The following is a 25,997-nucleotide window of genomic DNA, read 5'->3' as shown; positions in this document are numbered from 1 at the left end:
TTTTGTTTTTCTTGCCGACATTCTTTCTCTGGGGGCCTCCTCACTTGGACACTGCCATGGGGATTTGTGCTCCGTCGTGTAGAAAAACGGCTTGCTTCAAGAAAATTTTCGTGATAAATTTTTGGCATATAAAGTCATCAGTCGTTTTCCTAAGCAATATTTATGCGCTGTTTCTTATTCCCTTGCGGATTTTGGCCAATGTCCTAAAGTGAGTATGGACCATCTGTGAAGGAAAGCGAAACCAAGCAAAACCTATCAGGATAGTGATTTTCTCGTGCTGATTAGCGGGGACAAAAAAAAAATAAGAGGTTGGGTCCAAGAAATTGTGTTATGCCGAAATGAAAACAAAAATGAACTTCCTACGCAATAGTGAATACATGATGAAACATAGTGAACCTTACTGAATCATAGCTAAAAGCTGTCAATGTGAATAAATAACCTACTTAACCTACACAAATAAGAAAGACAATACCATTCGCACTGGCATTAAAAACAGTACTATAATAAACGAGCTACGTGCGCGGAATATAAGCAGATGTCGAAGACAGCACTGTACACGGAACGCTCAATGCAGAATCGGCCACCGAATGAGCAAGAGCGAAAAGGCAAAGGTAAGGCAGGGAGGTCAACAAGAGACACATCCGGTTTGTTACCCTATGTAGAGGTATCTAAGTTGAGTGATGGAAAATGAAAAGAAAGATGCAGAAAACATTGAGGGTGCCACTTCGCACGGAAGTGCACCCCTAAAGTACAGTTGCCCACTGAGGGCTTTTGACGACAGGAACTGATGTAACGCCCGTATCGCTTCCCGGGCCCATGCGCCATGTGGCGTCGGTCCAAGTCCGTTTGTAACCGAGAACAACTACGAATACGGGAGAATCTCACGTGGTGCGGATGCAAAAGATGCCGGCCACCGTGGCGGGGGATAAACACTCAGAGGAAAGGAACACAAATACACATAACAGCAAGAATGACCTCGAGGCCACAATCCGACAGCGCTGACGGAATGGTGCGTCGAGCGCCATTTTGCGGGTGAGCTTTAAGAGAAAGAGAGAGAGAATGATAAATGAAAGGTAGGGAGGCTAACCAGACAGCCCGCTTGGCTTCTCTACACTGGGAAAAGGGAAAAAGGGGACGGAAAGATTGAAAGAAGAAGAGAAAGTCCACTGGGGATCTCGTTCGGTCGCTCAGTCCGGATCACAGACGGCGACTCAATCCGGTAGCTTTCAAATATCGACCAGCGCTTTTGTGGCTCTTTGTAGCAGCAATATACCGCGCCATAGTCCCAAGATCTTGTTCAAGGTGAACGGTTTTCTATCTAACTGATTGAGAGCTGTGCACAGGCCGTGTCTTTCATGAATCTAGCCTGGAAAGGCGACACACGCGCCTTGATTCCTCCACGTGTCTGCTCTCTTTTCCCGTAACCTCACCGGGGCGCAGGAAGTAACTCATCGGAGGCTTCGGTCTGTAGTAGTCGTCAGATCATCGGTCACCTGTGCCTGGCGGTGACCGATGGTGTAAGGGCTACTGCACCACCGTAGCCTCAGGGCTACTGCACCACCGGAACGTAAGACACTCGACCCCCACTTCGATGTGTCCCGCCTCGGCCGACCGGACACAAAGGCTGGACTGAAGCCAGACCGGCCTTGATAATTGCGACCGTTGTCCAGGGACAACAAGTTTGCAAATACGCTGCTGCAGTTCTTGGACGATGCAGACTTGGAAGCTTTTATTTAACTTTCTTTATGCCTTGTGGCTGATCGTCCCGAAAGAAAAAAACAAAAGCATTTATGACCCTGAAAGGGCACGAAAGAAACTAATGTCATACAAGTTACGGAGAACGATTCACCGGTTTAACCATTCACGTCAGTGCGCACAAGAAGATCACGTGGGGCGCTGCGAACTAGTTACTGTTTTGGAGAGACTCTTTCCTTAAGATCGCGCTAATCAACGATTTCTTGAAGATGATGTCTGGTTTGTGCAGAACAAGGACGCATCATACAAGCTACACTCTAAACGTTTGTGGTGGTCGAGAGTGTCGGCCTGATCAACTAGAGCTAAACGTCACCGGGTACCTTTGAATAAATCGAAGTAAATAAGCGTATATTGTATGGCGTGAATCATCTGCGTACGAACATAGGGGCAAGAGCAAGGACAACGATATTTCTTGAACTTTAAGTAGTCGTAAATACAATTCTATTTTTATTGGCATGAGGTACGCGCAGTTCGTGTAAAGTTTGCGTTACGAGATGTAGAAAAGTGCGCCTAGGAAAGCACACTTTTAGAGCAAACGTCTAATTTCTGACACGTGATTGTGCCCTAAACGCCGCATTTTCGGCACATCATCAAAAAAAAAAAATCAAAACTGTTCACTCGAAGAATTAAACAGACACATAAGGATAAAAAATTGGTACAAACCTTTATGTCATATCCCAAATATGATCTACGATAGAATGCTGATTTTGCGTTTTATATAGCTGTCAACCAGTGCTGTTGGTGCGAGGTAACGCAAAAAAACATGAGTGAACGACTTATTATTAACCGTCCCATTACAATACTATCGCTTCTACTTGGTTACGGCAGACAAGACGCGCGCCTTCTGCTATCACTAACCTACGGCATGTGGTTGGACAAGAGGTGACATTTGTCTGCAACTAGAACTGCCAGCTGGAACCTCCGACTAAACCATCGCTTTCCGTTAGACTGCATTCTGCAATACAGCTTAGCAGGACAGGCAGGCATGCAGAATGCAACGGCACGCTCGGATGAGAACCCTCTCCGATCGATACCCACGTTTCAACCTTATCGGCGACAACTGTGTAAAAAAGCGATGCCTGACGAGCCGAGGTAAATCTCCAGTCTGTTCTTGTTCGACGAACAGGGCCGCAGAATAACCTGACGGATTCAGTAAGGCACTCACTTGTTTACTTTGAGTGCCGGCAGCGACCTTCACATCAGGAAGATCCGGCAGCCATACAATATAAGTCACCGCCTTGGCCACGGATGTACGATCGCAAGTGGCGACCTTCCGAGCTTCGTTTACGCTCGAGCGCACGAATAAGCAAAATATTAATAAAGTTGTCACTACAGATTACCTGTTCTTTCGCTTGATCAAGGAAGCGTCGGTGACGGTGGCATACGAATAGATCACGTACTCTGCGCGCAGAGTTGTGTGCTGCGCGTTATTTGGTTTCCCGCCTGCACGCGAGAAGGTCGGGCAGCCGGCCGCTAACTGACCGCGCGTTATTTTTTGTATCTTTATCGCTATAACTAAACGGGCGGTTAGCATGGCTATTGGGACATCGATATCAGGTCGTTCGGTGAATATATTATTGGGTGCTGGTGAGGTTAAGGGCATCGCGCGTGAAGCACAGTTTGAGGGCTAACGGAGACATAAGATCGCCATTCCGTCGCGCATTGTATTTGCGGTGTGACACCAAGGCTCAGACTAACTTCCAGGGCATGTGGTGTCCGTTTAACGTGTCGGATGGACGACTTCTTCTTTCTTTATTAAGATGAATAAAACGTGACACTTAGGAGACTGAACTGTCGCCACTTAGATCGAGGCGGGAACAGAGCGAAGTACGAGGACAAGGACACCTTACGAACGACACGTCGCGCTGGGGTCGCTTTTGATGCGACTTTGTGTTTATATTTAGCATTGGTCTAGCTTTAATATCAATAACCAACTTGCCGATGCCTTCACGTTAGGGGAAGTGCTTGTAAGGGGACGTGAATGTAAAGAGATGTGCCTCTTACGGGACCTGCTTGACTAGACGCGCTAACTAGTGAGTTCATTATAAGCGATATGCGAGAGATCGAGGGCAGCAGTGAAGAACAAGGAAGCAACGTTTTGCTTTGCATGTCGCCTCGTTCTTTTGCGCAATGTTCGAAGCTCACATGAAGCCACAAGAGCATGGTGCACCGGATTCTCCTTGGTGTCGCATTTACCAACCGTCATAGACATATGATAGGCGGCAGCGACACTAGCCCAAACTGTGAATACTGTGAGGTGCCAGAAACACTTTATCATACATTTTGCGTGTGTCCCGCGTACGCGCAAGAACGACCAGCAACTGGTCTCTTCCATTGCAAAGATCCATAAGAGGCCGCTATCAGACGAGTTTCTTTTAGGTCCTTGTCCTAATCCAAACAGCGCAGCCCTGATAACAAGTGCCACTATAGCTTTATCTCCTAGCCACTGGGCTGGACGCACGGCTTTAGGGATGCTACAACTCTGTGAACTTGTATGTACGCATCTCTTCCTTATACCATCATCATCATTCATCAGCCCTTTCCCTCCCCCGTCCCTTTTCCCCAGAGTAGAGTAGCAGGCCAGAGCAAGTTATATCTCAGGCCGACCTCTCTGCCCTTCTGTAAATAAATTTCTCTCTCTCTCTCTCTCTCTATAATGAATCATTCCCGACTTGCCCAAACTGCAGCCACTGAGTCGTCGCGCCTCCTTTCCCACTTTTCAATTTTCGCGCAGTCTTGCGAGCCACACAGACTCGGAGATCGGCGGCGCGGCCTTGCGCGCATTTCGGAAGGCACAGTAAGTAAACATTGCAGCCGGCGTAGAGGACCTTGCGTGAAAACGTAAAGAAGTTTTCCATGAACAGATAGCGCCATTATTATAGGATCGAGCAACCGATATCGCGGTTTGCGCTGCTGCCTCTGACAGTAGATGAGCTGAAGCCATACGAAATCGCAGGTGCATTGCTACCCTTCTGATAAGGACGAAATGAACGTTTCGGCTTGTTTAAAAAAAAAAAAACATCTTCGCAACGCGGTGAAAACAACTTCGGATAAAGGAAAAGAACAAGCCGCCAATTTTTTAGGCTCTCTTAATGCGGCTACGTAGTTGCATAGAAGGTGGTGTTGTATTTGACTAATGTTGGGGCAATATGGAGCCGCACTAACCGAACATTGGCCACAGATGTCCGACCATACACTAGCTGTCGATGGCCATATAGACGGCCGTACGTTGTGCTGCCCATACCAATAGCCAGTACAATGACGATACATTAGCCACAATAGCGCCTAAAAAGTTTGGGCGCATCCAGGACAAACGTGAACGGTGCGCTGTTTTCTGACTGTACCGACCAACTCAACCAAGAAAACTACATCCACGAGACTCCATGAGTCTGTTCTCCATGAATCACCCAAAGTATGTTGGCAGTATGTCGCCCACGCGATGACCATATATTGAACATTATCGGTTTCGTTAACGTTGGGCCAACGTTGCTCTACCTTTCCCATGCTGCTATGGTGTATGGTCCATGGATTGCGAACACATCCTGCTATGCATGACGCTCGTTTATGCTAGACTCGAATTAGCCGCTCAATTCTACGCCCAAAGCATCATATATCTCACACGGGCAGCTGTCACTACGGGTCATTAAAACGCGAAATGCTCAAAATAAAAAAAAAATATTATGAGATCACCGCTGCGCGCGCTCTAACACCTGTTCCCGTGTGCACACACCGTTCCGCAGAGGCACCGGCATGGTTGGCACAGTGCGGAAAGCCCTGTGCTTCTGTGGGGTGCACAGCGCGGCAGATTTGGTCTGAGACACCCCCCCCCCCCCCCACTCCCGTCCTTCGGTTACACAGTTTTAGATACCGGCTAGATAAGACTCCCACACGAAAGAAATTATTGTCATCTGTAAGATCCGTTTAAGAAACTACGGCCTCGGACAAGCTTAATTCCAGCTGCCTGTCACCAATGCGTGTTCTCTTCGTTCTCTCAAAAATCGCTTGCTGCGGACAGACCTCGCGCGGCAAGTTCCTTGGATGCTCCACTTATACTTGTTTCTTAGCGAAAGTGAACCTAAATAAATGAATAAAATATCAAAGCATTCCGTGCTGGAGAAAATCGTATTATTGAGGACACGAGAGATTTCAATCGACATACGACTCTCTTTTTTTTTTCACACCTCTACGTAAATTTCAGATACACTTAGCAGCCTTGAACTACACGTAGAGGAAAGGCCACCACATAGGAACGTGAATCGCAGGTGCGCGTTCAGATGAACGGGTCAGTTGACCTGTTTCCTCAGAAAGGAGTAAGCCGATCTCGCTCCTCTTCACATGTGAGACTGTGCGTTTGCCCGATACCTTGCTTTTATATTTTGTTTGCCTATTGAAACAAAAATAAAGGAAGAGACTTAGTGAGCCTAATTTGTGGCTACTACTCCTCTTCGCATACTAATAACATTGGCAATGAGAATACAGAAAGTTAAACGAAAACTTCACAGCTTCATCAAGCCGGAGCAGAGCGAGCTAAAAATAGTAAACGGAATCCGCATTTAGTCCGAGCCACGTTGCATCACACGCAGACAAAACGCGAGGAGAAGTTGCATCACTCGCGATATTGAGCACCGAACAGGCACAGCAGCCCGTAATACAGTGCCAGATTAATTGTTTGTTTGTTGGTTGGTTTGTGTATGTGTTTAGTTTGTTTGTTTGCGTATGTACTTATTAACAGGGACAGTGTGAGAAGTCTGGCTACCGAAGAGAGAACCATACTAAAACTGTAGCTAAATGTTAAAAGAGAAAAGAATGCACACTAAACGAGACAATAACAAAGATAGAAAAAAAAAATCAATCTCCGACAATCACTTGGAGTAAATGAAACTCCCACCACTAAATAAGTGCACGACACGAATTTATAACCGTCATTACACATATACCCAATTCACAGTAGGAGCATTGCGTGCGCCGAAACTCCACGTACTCGGCGCCCACTAAGAAAGATCCGAGTTCACAACAAAGGGCATAGAGAGCGGATAACTTAGCGCGATATTAAATTGACCTCCAGAGACAACCTGCCTCTTGAAGCCCACTCCGCACTGTGCACCCTTCTTCCACAGGCTCCACTTACCCGCGCTACCTCAGAACACGGCTTGCCACAGTGCACTTAGCAGGTTGCTGCTCCTGCGACTGTGTATGAAGAAGGCAGGGCCGGAACGAAACGAGCCACGATCACAGATCGCAAGGGGCCCCGACGACAACTGCAGGCTTTCGGCCGATCGCCCTCAGCTGCTGCCCGATGACACCGACTACTGCGACTTCGACGCGCCTGTGCAAGAAGAACGGCAGCGCACAGCAGCCGGCCCCTCCCCCTCTTTCCCCCCTCCCTCTCTTCCCCGGGGATAGGCGACGAACGCAGGCGCCGAGCACGTGGCTGGGGACCGAGGGGCGGTGACGTAGGTCGGCCGCCGGGTCAACAGCAGCAGTAGCTGCAGCTGCGCCAACAAAGACGGGGAAGAGAAAAGAAGGGTGTGGGGGAAAGAGACAATGGAGGCTGTGAGAAAACGCACAGCTCCTGGAAAACGCGCGTGTAACAGTGTCGAAGCGCATAAATAAGCCGATCCTGGCTTTTTTTTTATTTCTTCTTTTTGTCCCTCCGTTTTTTATAGCGCGAGAAAGGAAATGCAGATGATAGCAAATGCAGAAATAGAGAGAGAGAGAGTGACGAAGGGAAAGACAAGACATCGAGCCAAGATAACGAAGGACTAAAATGTTCAGTGTGAATACGAGATAAGTATGTGTGCGAGAGCGGGGGCATGCACCGCTGAACTCGGCCAGACCAGACTAATGTTTCTGTATTTGTGCCTTCCACTCTTATCTATCTATCTATCTATCTATCTATCTATCTATCTATCTATCTATCTATCTATCTATCTATCTATCTATCTATCTATCTAGCTAGCTAGCTAGCTATCTATATCTATCTATCTAATCTGTCTGTATCTGTCTGTCGGTATCTATCTATCTATCTATCTATCTATCTATCTATCTATCTATCTATCTATCTATCTATCTATCTATCTATCTATCTATCTATCTATCTATCTATCTATCTGTCTGTCTCTCTGTCTGTCTGTCTGTCTGTCTGTCTGTCTGTCTGTCTGTCTGTCTGTCTGTCTGTCTGTCTGTCTGGCTGGCTGGCTGGCTACCAATCATCTACCCACCTATCTAGGCAACTTTCTAGCTGTCTAACTATCTTGCTGTCTATCTGACAAACGAAAGATGTTCTTAAAAGGTGCAAAGAGAAAGGCAGAAGAAGAAAGAAAGAAGAGGGCAAGCAATTCTGAGTGCGCCATAGCGAGATACAGAGAAACTACGGTAGAGAGAAAGAGAGAGAGAGAGAGGGTGAATCGGAAACAGTGCGCGTTTGAGCACCGCTTTCGAGTAGCGTATAGAGGCCACGAAAACGGCCAGCTGCGCGAAAGTCTCGGCTGCTGCTATCAACGACGGCGTTTCTTTTCTTCTTGTTCCTTTTCCGACTCCCTTTCTTAACATTTGCCCTCTTTTTTTTTTCAAACTTTCCGGCGTCATTTCACCGTTGCCTTTCTAGCTTTGTTTTTTCTTCTTTCTTTTCTTGCTGTCTTTATTTTTTTCATTCTTCGTCGATCGCAGCTGCGCCAGCCGCGGCGCCTTGTTTCTCGTCCTACCCTCGTTGCCTCCTCTTCGTCCTCGCTGGCTTCTAAAAAAAAAAAAAAGTACGCCCGATTCGTCGCCACACTCGGCCTCACCGGGTGGCGCCCACAGGTGAAGGAAACGTACGCATACGAGACGCGCGTCTTCCTCAAGCTGGGTTCGGGTCTAAACAAACGAAGCGCGACTTACTCCGACACAGCACTGGCGTGCTTATTGACTTCCTACTTGTTTTTTTTTTCTTTCCTTCAGCCCAGACGTGGGTAAGAACAATGTTCTCGAAGAGCAGGTAGAAGGGTCGTGTTGGCACAGCGCCTTCCCCCGAAACTCCGGACGGTACTGGGGTCCGGCATTCCCGCCCTCTTTCCTTAAAACAGCCAGTTGTCTTGCACATGCGCACGTTCCCATTCGTGACGACGCCTGACCTCAGAAGCCCACACAAATAGTCCTGTTTCGCTTTCATTGTTTCTTTTTCGTTTTTCTTTTGTTGTGCCTTTCGATCTTTTTTTATATGCGAACAATCGAGAAGCGGGACTGTCGGCAGGTGGGCAAGGGTTGTTTGTTTGAAACTCCCCCGCTCAGGAAAGAACAAAACACGTAGAATGACGACGCCATAAAGCGAAGTTATCTTGTATTGTGGAAGCTGTCCTCGGTGTGACGTCAAAGAAGGGAACGACTTGTGCGCTGTTAGGTGGGGGACTGTGTATATATAAATCGCTCCTTCGAATTTGTTTTTCTTCTAAGTTTTTCGGCGAAGACAGCTGTATAAGCGTCCGTCAATTCTTCTTTGTGCTATAGAGTCGCGTATACGTAATGACTCTTGTCAGACCTCGAATTGACGTCACAAGTGGAAGAACACTCGGCATTGCGCATAATAGTAGGTTCCCGCCACGCTAACAAAAACAAGGCGAACATCTTAATTCATCTTATTTTCGTCATCGATTCATTTCGCGTATCTGTGGCGGTAGGGGGTGCAATAGAACTTCGGTAACCTTCGGTTCTCAGAGTTGAAGTTTCTCGACTTCAGTCGCAATCGGTTGGTTCTCTTTATATATGTATATATATTTTTTAAATAAGGAGCTTTGGGGAAAGCAATGAAAGCAATGTTATAGCATTCCTAAGTCGTATTCGATGTTGTTCTTTTCGTTTCATATCGACCCTTGCATGACTGCAAACGTTTATACCAGGACCTGGTGCTGTAAACAATGGTACAGACGGTACAGTGGTACAAAGTACAATGGTAAGTCGTGAAAAGCTAATTCTTGAAGCAGTGATGGGGTAAAATTATTCGCGAATCCAACGGTAAAGTTCAAAAGAAGCTTGGTTTCGGCTACTGCGATGCAGGTGTGGAGAACGCCAGATCCCAAGTGATATAGTAAGGCACCAAAAGCGATAATTAAAATAAAAGTGCACTTATCACGCGCAAACGCTACCGTGTCTGTGCGTGTGTGCATGTCTGGCGCAGAGTAAAGTAACGAAGTTAGGTGGACTCACCTTCACGCCTCTGCTCCACCTGATCAGTCAGATCAAGGGAAGCTTTCGGGATGCCATTGTTGGCATGAGTGCGTCACGCGCATGCGCATTAGCGTTCTCGCTCTGCAGATTGCGCGCATACCATCGGCGTGGCGCGCACACGCCTGACCTGATCGGAACGTACAGTTGAACGCGAAACTGAAACTTATTCCCATTCGTTCATTGCACGCCGACCGACAACGACGAAGGCCTCATCTCCTTGCATTATCCGGTGGTGCGACGACTGTCGCCCTGCGGTCGGGGCGTTCCCTCAATCGCGGCAGCGTTTTGAGACGCCTGGTTCCTGCCGGGGCGCTGTTTCTCCAGCGGCGCAACTATGAGCGATTGTGTCGTGCGTGCTTCGCCGTGCCACGTCGCCTGGGCGGTTAGTTGGAAACGCAGCGCGAGGAGCCCTGTATCGGTGCATCGCATCCGCGACTTCGTCATTTCGCGCTGCGACAAAAGGTACACGTTACTTAGCACGTGCAATGTTATGGGAAAGTTTGTATGCCTTGACTAAATTGCTGTGTCTTATGCATGTCCCATTCCTGGAACTGTTCTTTCTTCGTTTCTTTCTTTCCTTCTTTCTTTCATTCTTTCTTTCTTACTTACTTTCTTTCTTTCTTTCTTTCTTTATTCCTTCATTTCTTTCTTCCTTTCTTTATTTATTATGTATTTTTTTATTTCTTTGGATAATACCCTAAGCGTGATGACAGACAACATTTTCTGCGCGTTTGTCATCGCCCCTTTACGACCCCTTTTGGCCATGACTTTTTTGCTTCGCACCGAAGGCTTCGCAAAAAGGTTGAAACGTGTGTAAAGGCAAAGCGGAAGGCCAAAGCTGCTATCCAAAAGTTCTCATCGCCGATCGCCTCGACGACGTTTCTTATCAGGCTTAACTTTTAGGGCAACACTAGCGTCTTTCGATGTGCATTCTTCTTGAGCTAGACCCACAACATCCGTGTTTGGCGTCTTGAAATCGCATCTTAAAAAAACAAATGCGAGTAGTTTGCTCGCTAGTAACAATGCCGGTAAAATGCTAGCGACATTTTGTTAGACCGCATACAAAAATTATTTTTCGCAAGAGCTTCAGAATGCGCGAAGGGTATAATGTTGATAGGCGATTTGAAACTCAAGACATTGATTGTCCTGAGACGGGCCCCGTATTATTCAATAGCTCTTGAAATTGCAGAACGTCTCGACCATGCGAATAGAAACACCCACACTATCACTTTCCAGTGGATACCTGCACACTGAAGCGTCATAGGGAATGAACAGGCAGAAGTAGAAGCGAAAACTGCTTTAAATAATGCTTATTAAGTACTAATTGCGTTATCATGAACAGGCAAAGACGCCCTACTTCGGTGCGTATTACGCAATTCTATACGTTATGGCACTGGAACCAATCAGGTCGACGACACAAGCGAGTGAATAAGTAGGACCCAGAAATGACATTTCGCATGCCTAACAAGCTCGAAACAAGCCAAACATGCATGGTGCACCGGATTTCACATGGGTGCCGCATTCCCCTAGAGTTACAGACACCTGACACTTTCAGTGATACTAACCCAAAATGTGAACACAGTCTGGTGCCAGAAGCACCTGATCACATATCCCACGTGCGCGCACGAACGACAGCAACTACTCTCGCCCACGCATAAGAGGTCGCTATCATACGACTTTCTTTTGGGTACTTGGCCGAATGCAGACAACGCAGCCTTTATTACAAGTGCCGCTACAGGCTTTCTCCAAGCCACGAGGCTGTATGCATGGCTTTAGAGATGCCACAACGTTTTGAACTTGTATGTATCCACCTCTTCCTCACATCGTCGTCGTCTTCATCATCGTCATCGTCATCATCATCATCATCATCATCATCATCATTATTTATTAGGCCTTTTTCCCCCCGTCCCTTTTTCCCAGTGTTCAATGGCAGGCCAGAGCAACCTATAGCTCAGGCCAACCCCTCTGCCTTTCGGTGAATAATTTCTCTCTCTCTCTCGCTCTCTCTCTCCTGACTTTTGTGCACGGCAAGAACTTCAGGTAGACTTCGAAGCCTGATGTAAACCTTTAACAGTGACAAGCAGTCATAATATAAAAAAAGCTTAACTCTATATGAAACTCTGAAATTGGGCTGTACGCACTCATAAACACGTACCCGCTCAGGAACTACAATGTATAAATGCTCTAAGCGCTGAAACAGCCGCGGACGAGGGACTGCTCTTGAGTGAGTGAGGTGAATCAGTGACTTGAGTGAGTGAGGTGACTGAGTGATGTGACTGAGTGAGGTGACTGAGTGAGGTCACTGAATGAGTGAACCGTGCGAGTGAGATCACTCAGTGAGCGAACTGAGTGATCGAGTGAGCAAGCTTTGCACTGGCGAACGAAATAACCCGCTCTGCAAAACGATGCCACGATAAGCGACTTGAGCCGCTGGCAATGTGTACATGGGCACTGTGAAACCGGCTGGGCGCCAGTCTTGGCCAACGCCCCAGGAAAGTCACTTCCCACCGAATCTGTGCCCGAATAAAAAATGAAGAACAAGCAGCAAGAAGTGAAGCTGCCAGCAACAGAAAAAAAAAAAAACAAGTACTCGGCTATACAAGGAAGCCAAGGAGGAGCAGGCAGCAGAAATGGCAGGGTTTGGAGAAAGAACTGGAGTGAACAAGGCTAGACCAGAACGTGCAGTGAGCGAGGAGCGTTGAGTTATAGACAAGTGGAGGAGCAGTTGAAAAAAAATAAAAAAGACGCAACCTCGGACTAAACGTCTCGTGTAAAACACCGCCTCCCACGTAAACGTCCGGCCTGCCGTTTTTTTTTTCTCTCTTCTTTTTCGTAAACAGATAGAATTAGCATGGCATCTTTCAAGCTTTCGTCATACATCATAAAATGACGAAATTGTCCAAATCACGAAATACGTGCACGGCGCACCTTCTGCCTGACGCGATGGGGGCCGCATTTGGTTGGGAACCCAGTCACACTGGATCATTCGGTAGAAATGAAAAAAGACAAAGTGGCAGAAACGTCGAACGTACTCGGCGTTCAAAAGAAAAAAAAAGAAGGGGGCGCACAAACAAGATCTGGTCTTGAACGCAAGCGCTTTAAGTTATGCACGTGTGTGCGTATATATTGAAGCGCTCAAACGCCTCGACACCTACGCGAGACGCTACTCTCGCAAGAGCTATAGTTATTCTTCAGAGGAAGCGCTAGCTCGGGGTCTCCTGGTCTAAATACGCGGGAACGGAGAAATCGTTTTTCTCGTAAACCACTGCGCTGAATGGGATGAGGTTTGTTACAATGAAGGATAAAAAAAAAATTAAGAAAATGCCAACGTTACGCCGAACTGCTTAGCGCAGACTGCGTTGACAAGATTTACCGTTGCACTCGAACTTATCAGACGGTGTTCTAGCTATACCCGGTTCCGACAAACGCGAACGCCGCCTAGGCGGGTGCGTCGAAATTCCTGGCATCTTTGAAGGCTTAACGCGCCCTGTATGGGACCCGTTATTACGACATCGCACCGGCGCCACAACGCTGTCCGTAACAAACCGCGGCAGTAACTGTTTGAGTACTCATATCGTTTTGCACTTTTAATATTTAGTAAGACTTACAATAACTAACATAAAAGACGCGTACTGCGAATGTTATGTTTTGTGATATATGTTGGTACGCTGCCATTCTCAAATTTCTGAGCTACAATTTAGCCAAGAGCGTAATATTTAGTTTGACCACATTTGATGATCTAATAGCGTAACAATATAATCAGCATGTATGGCATGTATAAGCATATAGGACGATGGCTACGACAATAGCGGAAATTCGTTTGAAGCGTCCATGTAATTGCTATCGCAATAATTCTAGTGGCTATAGAAAGCGTATTTTCTATTTAGGCCGACGAGTGTTTTGTGAAGTCGTTTACAACTCTATAATTCAGCGATGAGCAACGACATCACAATTCTGTAAGCTGCACCAAGTAACGCATCCATAGCGGAGACCTTTTTGGTGTCACGTACACCTCTGAAATATACCTCTAATTGGTGAGTTGGACCTATTTGCAAAACCCTCGCAAACGTTTTAAGGTATTCACGTAGGCTGTAAATTCATATGGGGAAATTCGACCGCTCTATGCGTTTCCTCAGATGCCGTTTACAGAACTGGGATGCTTTAGTGCGGACAGATTTGTAAACGTTGCGCTATATTTTTTTAGGCTCACGAAATTTCAGGAACACTTGTAAAAAAAAACATCGAAGCCATAAATTCCAATCCTGATTGCACACATCACTAGAATATAACGTTTCCTCTCAAATGCATTAAGTATTATACAAATTGGCCAAGCGATGGTCTCAAAAGGAGATGTCCCCGTTTTACTCGCATTTTAAAAAGGAAGCCGTAGTTGGCCCCGAGCTTAAGATTCCACCTGAATACGATAAACTGGCCATGAGCAAAACCACACCTGCTGCATTCCATGGAAGTGCCTATGGAATGCCTGCGGAACCATATGCACTTCCATTCCACGGAAGGGCATATGGTTTTGGCGATGCAGCCAAGACAATGATTCTGTGTGCAACGGACCCCCTGAGCTCAAACGTGTGCTCTCCCTTAAGCTACAAAGAGATATGGAACCATTGTTTGGTGGTTTATAGTTATACAGCATGTGTAACTATCAGCAAACACCTCCACCATATTTGCCGCGCTAAGTCTCCACGACACTTCGTGGCGAACAACATGAGTAGGTTTCACCCGCGCTGCAAAAATGTCAATTTCGTGCCTGTTCAAAGGTTAGAACTGCATCTCAAGCTTAATGCAATGAACACTTTCGAGCTTTCTTCAGGGACCTTTTCCCGAAATTGCAAAAATGAGCACGTGTGTGTGTGTGGGCGTGTGTGCGTGTGCGTGTGCGTGTGTGTGTTCGCACGTGTGTGTGTGCGCGCGTGTGTGTTACGTGCGACCAAGAAATAATGATATGCATGCCTCTTTGAAATACCAGAGGTAAACATGGCACGCAAAGAACCCGGCTGGACAATACAAAATTATCCATGACTGGCGTGCGCTTAAATTTTAGCTTTTTTTTTTGTAGAAGCCAGCGTTCCTCAATATTTGTTATTTCATTTGTCCTCAGACCAGTAGGTCGTTTCTCTATTTCAAATAAAATTGAATAGACGTAGAATTCGGCAGTATCAAGAAGTAGGTTCTTTCTGTCTTCGAGATTCCAGCTAAAACCTCCTGGGTAATCGATCAGTGAGCCACGATAATCTTTTCTAATCCCGCAAACAAGTAAGGACCTATTGTTTTTTTTTCATTGAACGGACAGCAATGACTTTGAACCAGCATGCAATTCGAGTGCTGCCGTATGTTTTCTCTGTGCCGCGGAGGCTGCCGATGACCTCTTGGCGATTCATACGAAATATATTCATAAAAACAGTGCTGCAGATACAGGTGTTGATTAACGCCGGACATCTGCTTTTGCAATTAGATTTAAAAAAGAAACGCAATGGCCGTGTTGCAGCGAAGCCGGAAGGACTGTTGCGACGGGTCGCAAACGTTCAATAATCATTTTATTTAATCTACGGTTTCACGTCCAAAAACTGCATAGTGGGTCACAAGAGTCGCCGTTCTGCAAAACTTCTAACACAAACTTCCATCACCCGGGCCTCCACGCACCCTAAACATAAGTATACGAATAATTTTGCATATCTGCATGGACTTTGGGTCAGAGAAGCTTATGCGTAAATTAAAACGCAGCTCTGGGAGTGGAAGGCCCGCGGAGAACGGTCGGGGATGTAAGCTCCGACGTAATCATCGTCATCATTGCAATTAACTGCACAGCAGGACTGGAGGCGCTCGCAAATGCTTTTGTTCATACCAGTCTCCTGTACAAACGCTGTCATCGGTAGTTGCATTTATAATCTGTCGCAGCCAACTTAATAAATAACAAATACAGGAGGCGTGTTCTAATAGCTGAATATAGGTGAGTCAGCACTCGTAGCCATAACCACTCTGCTAAAAAATATACTTGGTGTATTCTACCAGCGACAAAAAAAGAAATACACTCACGATGTGCCGCGAAATGAGCCGATGTTTCAGTGGAGCGTTTCTTTCGTTGCGTATTCTTATACACTGTCAGAAACATGTAATATATAACTACGGCAACAATACAATCTGGCTGACACTTTTTAGTATACAGCTGTGAATGGACCACACCAGAGTTTTCTGTGAAAGGGTTATCTTGATATTTTCGGAGCACTTGCTAACTTTCATTCTGTCATTGCAACCATCCTCCTGAAGTCAACTGCTCAAATTGAATTTGACATGTTTTTATAATATATATAAACGCACGCACGCACGCACGCACGCACGCAGGCAGGCACACAAACACACACACACACACACACACACACACACACACACACACACACACACACACACACACACACACACACACACACACACACACACACACACACACACACACACACACACACACACACACACACACACACACACACACACGAGCGCACGCACGCACGCACATTACTCCATGAGCATTTTCTACGTGCGTTGTTTAACAACAACACCCATATATTGTATCCGGCAACTATAAAGGTGGATCCTTCCTGTTTTCTTCAAAGTGGGGCAGCAAAATAAAGTGCTCCATCGGCAGCACCTTTCAGCTCCGCCAGCATCGCCTCTGCTGCATCCGCTACCCTTTCTAAATTCTTTCACAAGGTCTGCGGAAAAATGCTTTCTCTCGTTCCCAAAAGCTGACGACCTTCCGCGCTTCTTGGAATGAGAGGAGACTAAGTAAATGGCACCTAGCAGAAACGGTACGAGAAGGACTTCCGAGAAAAGCATTATTTACTAGCCCTGTGTTTGTTTTTCGAGCTGTGTTTGCTTTTCAATCCCCGTTGCTTAATGGGGATTGTTCTCGTGCCCCTCCCCCCCCCCTTTCTTTTTGCTCTCAAATTTTCAACCCGACATTGGCCGCAAGTGTTACACCGCCGCAGACAAGGCGCTGAACTGCCCCCTGCTCTGAAAGAAGCCGTTACCAGCGCATTTTTTCCACGCTCCCCTGTAAGGGAAAGATGCCCTCTACAAATGGGTTATTCGGCAACTTTGAGAAGCCATGACACGACTATGCGCGCAGTGTCAATCAGACAGCAAGGGAGAAAACGGAAGGCGTTGAGAGATTCGCAATGCACTCGGAGATAGAACTTTAGGGATACAGATGTGGGAATAAGGGCGTAGAGAAAGAAAAACCCATGGGAGTGAGATCTATAGAAAGGGAGGCGTACGGACAGAGAAATTTGGGAAGAGGCAGGGCACATGAATGAAAATTTAGGGAGACTAGCACAAGGACAAGGAGACATGCACGCAGAGGGAAAACCACTGAAGCAAACACGACAGATTCTTGTTTCCTCTAGACAAGAGGAAATGATGATGGAAGACAGCGCTGTCCCTTTTGGGGAGGTATCGTTCCCTGAAATAGAACGGGCGGTAATGCTAGTGGAAAAGTGAAGGAAAAACGAAAGCTCGGCCGGTCACAAGAAAAAGGAAAGCTGAACATTCCCTCTTTTCCTTCTTATCGAAGGAAGGCACTGAAGAAATTATGCTTCTGCCTCTTTAGGGAAAAGAACAAGAGCTTGCGACAGCGTAAAATCCGCTGCAGGGTAGAAACGGGGACACAAGAAATGGGCAAGCTACCGGGACGCCGGGGCGCTTGAGAAGCCGATGCAATACAGGTCGATAACCTAGACACTCCAGAGAGAAAAGCGGGGGAGGGGAGGGCAGAGAGGGAGAGGAGACTCTAAGGAAAAGAGGGATTGAATGAGGAAGGAACGTCCCAGAGCTGGGGTGCAAGCGCTGCCTGACAGTGCCGCTGTGGACTACGACAAACGTCTTTTCCCTGCTTCCCGTATGGGGAAAGGTTGCCTACCTCCTTCCTTTCCTTTCTTTATCTTTCTGCGGGAATTTTTCCCCCTTCCTCGACGGTGCGGTTGCTCGGCAGGAGCCAGCAGACGCGCGAGACGTGTAAATTACGCGGCCTCGCCCGAGAGCGAAAGGAAGGTGGCGAAGCAAGCGAGTGACATTCAGCCGCCCGCCGCAGCGCGTCTTGACAGGATTGACTGCCAGAGGTATTAATAGCGGCCGGTGGCGGCGTCAAGCAGTCCTGCGCGCTGTACGCAATTAGTATGCGCGCGGACGTTGAGCGAAGCGAGAGCAAAACAGAAAAAAGAAATAGTTTTGCGCAGTGTTTGCGTGGCGTCGAACCGGAAGGTCGAGGAGGGCCTCTGCTCCGAAGGACGGGTTGTTTTTTCCCTAAGCTCGGTCGGGCACGCCGGCGAAACGGAATCGAGCGACGTAGCGCCGTCAATTCCGCGAGCGATGCCACTAATGCAAATTGAACGGTAGACGCACCGCTTGGGGTGTACACACGGGAGGACTCCAGCTCTGTGTTCGGAACGCACGCTTCCTCGCTTTGTCGGAGGTGGGGGAGCTCCCGCAGGCAATCCACTTGTCTTCACCGCTGTCCACACACGTATACCGTGACGGGAGGGAACCGATTGAATATAACGTTACCGGCGCTAAATGTGATTTAGGATTCCGAGACAACAAGATGCAATGGGGGCGCTTTGTCTCAACTCTAACAAAAGAAAAAAAGAACATTGTGCCAGCTGCTTCCCCTGGGGGAATATAAGTGCGTGACCAGTTGGTGGCTACATTCCCGGTAGCATTTGGGCATCCCAAATGAATAGCGCTCTCTCTAATCAGGCGGAAGCGGGATATGTCTTCTGGAGTTGTCCATCGAGGGGCATAAGTGCTCTCCCGGATGGAGTCTCAAATGCAGTGCAAGAACTTTTTAAATACCGCTCTTCTGTCAGCGCTACCTTGGCTAACGTTTGTCTTAACTAAGCCAGCTGGAATGTATTCTAGTAAATACTAGTGCTGCGACACTGTCATTACCGTCGTCTGCGCTAGTTACACCTCCTGGTGTGTGTGTTTGTGAGCATGCGTGTTTGTGTGCATCTTTGAGCACGTGGGCACGCATACGTGCGTGTATGCGTGAAAAAGTGCTTCCGCTTAGATTCCAGTGTTCCAAGAACAAGAACTGATGTCTGCGTCTTGTCTCCCTGATTTAACTTCTTTGTTTTTCTCATCACCACCGGAACATTTCGCTCGCACTATCGCAAAGCAGCACGTCGTATCTATATCTGGCATATCAGCATACTTCTTGAAACGTTAACGTGCAAGCTCAAATATAACCCAGCGTCTGTCTTTCTTTCTTCTTTTTTTTTTTGCAGAACATTTCTGGCACGTTTGCACACGTAGTAAGGAAGCGGGAGCAGCAGCCGCATTATGTAAATGAAGCCTTTAGCCCGCGCCAACCTCTCTTTTCAACATTGCACGCTGTCTCTTGTTTTAATGCTGCACGCTCAACTAAGGCATCGTTTCCAGAGACGTACCACCTCTGCTTTAGCAGCGGAGCGAGTAATGCCCCAATCTTTCACTGCGGACCGGTTAGGATGCGAGAAACGGACACGAAAACGTTTCGCTCAGTTGAAGAGACCAGCCTTTACGCTAAAGATAGCCACTTTCGAGTTTACAACGCCCTTTAACTGCAGCGCCGTACCTATTCCCCTTCGTCGTTTCTTCCAGGATTTCGGATTTACTCTCTGAAAGGCACGCTAAGGAAAATCAATTGAACATTTTGAACAGATAAGATACACTTCCAATGCACTTATTTTCTTTAATTGTGCGGCAAGCAACAGCATGTCCTAGATTAAAGAAAATGGAGGCCACATTTCCATTTATTGAATGCCAAGCCAAAAGCTCCTGCGCCGGACTGCAGCGTTCGTGTGACGTGACGTCACAGGTTACAGAGTGTCGCCACGCATGTGTGCTATTTTGTCTCTGCATTCGTGAAACTTGCGAAGTTCAGTTCGCGGTCCCTTCTGAATATGGTGCACTGCCTCGTTACTTACAAGACAAGATCTAGTCCCAGCAAACGCATAAAATAAAACGTGGGGTCGAGGATAGCTCTGTGCAGGAGCGTGAAGGCGGTGTCGCCCCTCGGCCTTCATTCTCGCGATTCTTCTTCTTTTGCAAATATTTCCTGTTTGGTAGAGTGAATTGCCTTTTTATTTTGCTTCAGAAGGGTAGTTTGTCATATCTCAACTCCTTTCTTGCTCTAGTATACCTTTAACGATGTCATTGTGCGTTGTCTTCCTTTGTAATTTCTTTTTAAGCTATCGCTTCAAGTTGGAGGTAGTTTGTCACCTCTAGCAAAAGAAACACCGCGGAAAGTACTTGACAGGCGTAATGCACACACAAGAAGGAATAACCCAGCATGTACATCGCATCGTTCCAGCACACTATCATGACTGAACATGAAAGCAAAACCTGTACAGCAGAAATAAACAAAATACAAATTCTCGAACGATCAAGCAGCATCCCTTCGGTGTACAGGAAAGATCATCTGGCATGAAAAGCAGTTGAAATGCTTGTGCGGATTAAAAAAAAAAAGAAAGCTACAATACGCTGCAATTGATCGCAGCATTATTGTTTGGCACAATTCTAGCTGGACACTGACGCCATTCTTACGGGAAACGTCCTCAGTGTTTCTGATGGGGATCCACATTTTGACCTTCAAAAGGAACGGTCGAGGCTTTGAGAGAGAGAGAAAGCGAGAGGACTCGCTTTGCGACATCGATTTCCAATTCGGCCTCTCGTCGCTGCCGATGACAGCACTGGACGTACCCTCTAACGCTTAGAGCACAACGACGATGTGGGTAATTTCGACTGTCGACAAGCGATAGTTGTGTCGACTCGAAGCCGAAATGAAAGCAAATGCCTTTTCAGAGACAGGCGTACGTCATCTATTCTTCGCCTCAACAATCGCTGCTGCGTAGTCGTGCGTCCGGTGGTCGAGCAGGCCTTACGGGCTTACAGGAAATCTTCATATTATTTTCCTTTTGCCCCTCGCCCTCCCCTGCTCCATTAGCGCGCATTTGCCCCCTTATCCTCAGCCGGAAGGAAGTCATTTGCAATTGCACTCTGTGCGGTGTCGTCTCCTTCTCCAGGAGTACGGCTACTAATGGTGTGGGCGGGAGCCTTAATGTCAAGCGGAAGTGACGTTCTCTGCTCGAGTAACTTTCTTCTTTTTCTTCCACCCGCTCCCTCCGGCATTACAACCGTCTCTGTCCAGCTACTACGGGTGCAGCGTAATGCGTCGGAATCGTCGCCCACTCTAGTGAAGCCTACAATTCTCCCCTAACATCGGGACAAGGCCGATGTTTGGGAGTCTAAGCAACGTTCTCGAACCAACACGCACAAATGGCACTGATTCCTGACAAACGGGAGGAGTGGCAAAACGCGTCATTGACATCGGCATCAGCAGTCGCTTGTCTTCAGGCGGTACGGTAGCCCATCGGCTGGCGTCGATAAGTCTGACCTAGAAAACTGAAAGAAACGAAATGCTGATTGTTTTTTTTTTTTGATCATCAGCCACAGTCCCTTGAAGTCCACGTAGACATGAATGCCTATTGCCGAAATTTCCTCTTGGCCGTGTCCTCAGAGCCGCAACCACCATCATCCACCTACTTCGTTTTGTTCCTGCGAATTTACTAACTTCACCAACCCGTCTTATCGTCGGCTGTCGCTCAATAGGGATTTCCTTTTTTGCTTCCGGTACCCTACACTGCTGATTACAGATTATGCGCCTTGCGTTGGCCACCCCATCTTGACTTAACGCTGAACATTACATTCAACTTTCCTCTTCGCCCAATTTCACATTGAAGAGAGACCCTGAGTCAGCCTTGGCACAAGCTTCAAAACTCTTATTTTCCCCAATTTGGAGCAAGTGTTTTGATTGCTAGGAGAGCAAGGGTAGGTATAATCTGACTTTGCTGAACTCCAAGCCAGTGTGTCAGACGGAAATCGGAAGTTTCTTAAGGAAACGAGGTCTGGCGGAAAGTTTGCAAGGCACCCATGTATAGACAAGAAGGATGAAAAGTCTAAGGTGATTACCGCGCGCTGCCGGAGTGAGTGTGTAGTCCGAGTAACAGTCAATAAAGTAATCCACAGTAGTACAGCAGAGAAAATTGCTTTTATTTTTCTGGGCAATATTGTGTTTTATTTAGACATCCAACCCCAATTCTGCTAATATAGGTAATCGTAACCCTATAGTGTTTTCCGGCATGCCGTGCAGTTTGTTTTCATCGCAAGGCACTTTAGCCAGGGAACGCAAACACCCGAAGCTAGATCTATGCTTACGTGTCTACTACGCTCTCCCCGACTGCCTTGTTGTCCTCGCGGCAATCATGAAAGCAGTCCCCTGGCGACACTAACGCAAAGGCCTTTAAGGCCTTTCTCTCTTTTGATCACAGTCCGTGTCTCCCAAGAAGCTTCGCGGTATCGTTCTGCCACGGGCTGCAGGCAAGTCTTCGCAATTGGCTTCGCTTAAAATGTGTGCGCTACCGAGGAACGGAGCACTGGCGCTGGTGCATACATGGGTAGAAATCACGAAGCAGTCGCAACGTGAGAATTTGTTAACTGCAGCTCCAGCCACCTACTGAGAAGGAATACTCAGTGCAAGCGCTCCTTGGACTCCACGATGGGTGACCGTCTGGATTACCACAAGATGCGCGCGTACGATACGACTTGTATACCGACACATCACGTACGGTACCGGCTCTTTATTATTGGTCAGATTGCACGGCAAAGCCAAATTGTACGCTCTCCCCAGGTCGACCAATTGCGTGTGCATAATTACAGAGGTACCTTTAATTGGAATGGAATCATTCCTGACGATTTGCCGCGTTGAATTCACTCCGCAATTTATTTGCCTGATTATGAATATGGAAGAGAAAAAGAAGTAAACCCGTGATCGAAACGACGCTGCGAAATTTTTATTTCTATCCTATCTTTGATTCACAACTCTTCTTTCATTCGGCGGATTTGCCCCAAACCCGCCATTAGAAAGCACGGTACATTAAAAAAAAAAGCGGTCAACAATATTAAGCACATTCGGGAACAGTGCGTTCGTAAAGAGGTTGGTCGCCAACCGACAGGTTGAACAAAAGCCAGGTTTAGCGAGCTTAAATTCTGATCTATCTAATAAACGCGTGCATGGAGACACATGTCTCAATTCAGAGCTCACCACGCAGAGAAAAAAAAAAAAAAACGCGATTGTTCCTTTATAAACTTTACCGCGACAAGACCGCACAAAGGCCGGCTTTATGTATGCATCCCTCTGAATGGCGACCGCCACCTCTGCAGCTTGAAGAACACCCGCTCTGGATTTAGTCAAGAACCAGGACACAAAAAAAAATTAATAAGTTCCGAAAGAGACGCGTACCCCAAAGGCTGCGCCACTCACGTTGATCTCCGGGAAAATAGGGAGCGAAGTCTGGTGCGAGAGAACCTCTTGTTCCGGGGTCTATTTCGGGAAAGCCGGCGGCCCGCCTTCTGCTTCCCCTTCGTTGTTGTATATATTCCCTAGTTCTTGCCACGTGTGTTTAGCCAGACCCAGGAATAGCACCTGAGGGACACGTCGTGCCTTTGACTCTAGCGTTTGCGGGAGGTGTGCGAGCACAGAAAGAAGGCTCAGCCCCGGGAAGAAGTGATGCGGGGAGAGGGAGGTGCAGAGGATCGTGAAGGGGGGGGGGGGGGGTGTTGGAGCGTGAGGAAGGAGGGGGAGCTTGGGGGCGAGTTAATTGATTCGGACCACGTGGTGGAGGAGGTCGCAAAGGTTCAAGCTGCTTCGAGAGCGGTTTGGACGTCGCCAGGTCTTGTTTAGCCATACTCTCTGGCTCCATGAAAGAAAGGTGGGAAGAGAGAAGACGGGAGCCAGAAACAGTCGCGGCCAACTTCTGTTTTTTTTTTCTTTTTTCTCAACGGAGTTTGCAACTGCAGAGTTTGGACATGCGGGCGTGCAAGAACTGCCGAAGCTGCCGAATGAACCGGCGTACCGTCTGCTACCCTGCGCGGCCTACAACCCCGATGTTGTTGACGCTCGTACGAATGCTAGTGTTAACAGCGCAATTAGACGGAGCAGACGAGACGAGCAGACGACACCGCTGGCGCTGACAGTCAGCGCTCGTGGTGTCGTCTGCTCGTCTGGTGACCCCAGTCTAATTGCGCTGGTAATACCGGAATGGGAAAAGCAACAAGCCCGAGCTACTGTTCTACCGTACGAATGGTCGCGTAGAACCAGCGTTCCGTTATATATTCGACCGAAGAAGACAACTCGTAGAGAGTCATCTGTACTTGGTTAACTGTTTAGTCAGCTTGCCCACACCGATAGATAAAAGAAGATGCTTAGAGTTTGGATATTGTTGAGGGTTCTTTGTGTAGTGTTGATAGAGGGACGTGGCGATGATTATCGATCGTATCTGAACGCTGGTCCTGTAATTGTTGGTTACATTTAACGGTGAAAGGTAGCGCAACTAATAATCACCTAAAGCTGCTCTGTCTTTTATGTAACATACGTCAGAACGCTAGAATTAAAAGCCGTGCGAATCGGTGCTCGTTCATCTTCTGAAGAGCTCAGGTATGCCGATCAGTAAGCACAGGAAATAAGTGATGTTAATTGTGGGGAAAAGTCCGGACATCAAATTATTCAGGCGATATCTGTCACCGGTCGTCGGGCTATGACCGAACATCGGCCGTCTCCTGTCACAGTATACGTTCATCGAGACGTCTCAAAACTGTACTAGCAGCCATTCACAGCTGTTTCTGACGTTTCTGTGGAGTCTGAAAAAAAAGTATCTTTTTTTTTGTTTTCGAGTTGTCGCCGTGTGATCTGTTGACCTTCAGCGCATTGTGTGATTGTGAGCATTGCGAACAGTTGTACGGCATTAAATTACGCGCTTCGCATAGAATCTAAAATATGCTTTGAATCTGTGTAATTGTCTTTTGGTTGTGTGAGAGCGCAGCCACTCGAGTAGCGTTAAGTTACCCGCTTCACATAGAATCCAAAATATGGATCGGAACTGCATAACTTTCTTCTGGCTTTGTGGGAGAGGAGCCGTTCGAGCAAAAAAAAAAAAAAAGAAAGAAAGAAGGAATGAGCAAAGCGAGAGAACTTGCTCCGTAAGGCTGACGTGCTTTCGTGCCGCTCACGTGATTACATTCACGCGAGTGGTCAATTCGGCTTACAGCAGCCTCGAACGGCCGTGGACGATTCCATACGGCTTCGGTAAACGGTTACGAACAAAAAAAAAAACGTTACGTCAAGCGACCCGCATTTCGCTCTCTCCCTTGGAGGGCCGCACGAATAGGCGGGACAGAAAGCCGGCGAAAAGTACGTGGACGCCATAGAGAGAGAGAGAGAGAGAGAGAGAGAGAAAGAAGGAAAGGCAGGGAGGTTAACCAGACTGAGTCCTGTTTGCTACCCTACACGTGGGGAGGGGAATTGGGAGTGAACGAGAGAGAGGGAGAGAGAAAGCACGAGTCTATACCGCACTTTCACGCGCACTAAGTTAGGTGCGCGATGTCTATAGTCGGACACTCAGGTGTGTTGCCTTCAGGTAGTGAAGAAGCGCTCGGACTGCTTTCTGGGCTAATGAACTGTGAGGCCAGGCTCCCGAGGAGGAAGGAAGGAAGGAAAAAGTGGAGAAGGAAAGGCAGGGAGGTTAACCAGTTTAGCTTAACCGGTTTGCTACCTTACACATGGTAGCGGGATGGGGGCGTGAAAGATGGGGAGGAGAGAGAGAGAGAGAGCACATGACACAGCACGCACATCGTCAGTTATAGTCCGTGCCAGGCTCCCAAGATGTTTGCTTATGTAAATTGCCTGTCATCCGGTCTATTTCATCGAAGTGGATCCGAAGCCCCAGCAACGCGGCAAGTTTTAACAAATGTTACGCGCCTCGTCGGGAAGGACACGACGTTTCTTGTCGTTCCAAAAAAAAAAGAAAAAAAGGAACGCGAAGAGCGACGTTCATTTCGCGGAGCACTTTCTTTTTTATTTTTTTGGAGTTTTTAACGAAAGCTTAGAGAGATTAGCCTGTGTCATTTAACGCGTTAACCATTAGCAGACAAAC

At 47.4% G+C, this 25,997-nt stretch overlaps 1 protein-coding gene across 2 annotated transcripts in view; it reads right to left on the bottom strand.

Annotated features, from left to right (window-relative positions):
- The window catches only part of LOC142590198 (GTP-binding protein Rhes-like), a 96,548-nt gene that overhangs the window by 20,939 nt on the left and 49,612 nt on the right, over positions 1-25,997 (bottom strand). The window contains exon 1 of one of the 2 annotated variants that reach the window (XM_075702105.1): positions 6,884-7,094. The exons of the other annotated variant lie outside the window; for it this stretch is intronic. The gene's annotated coding sequence lies outside the window, so the exon portion shown is untranslated. Of the gene's footprint in view, positions 1-6,883; positions 7,095-25,997 lie in introns of those variants that run through there. 2 annotated transcript variants of the gene reach the window in all.

The sequence above is a fragment of the Dermacentor variabilis genome, chromosome 8, assembly GCF_050947875.1.
Source record: "Dermacentor variabilis isolate Ectoservices chromosome 8, ASM5094787v1, whole genome shotgun sequence".
Taxonomy (NCBI): Eukaryota; Metazoa; Arthropoda; class Arachnida; order Ixodida; family Ixodidae; genus Dermacentor; species Dermacentor variabilis.
Note: the sequence above shows the minus strand (reverse complement) of the source record. Positions and strands in the feature narration are given on the sequence as shown.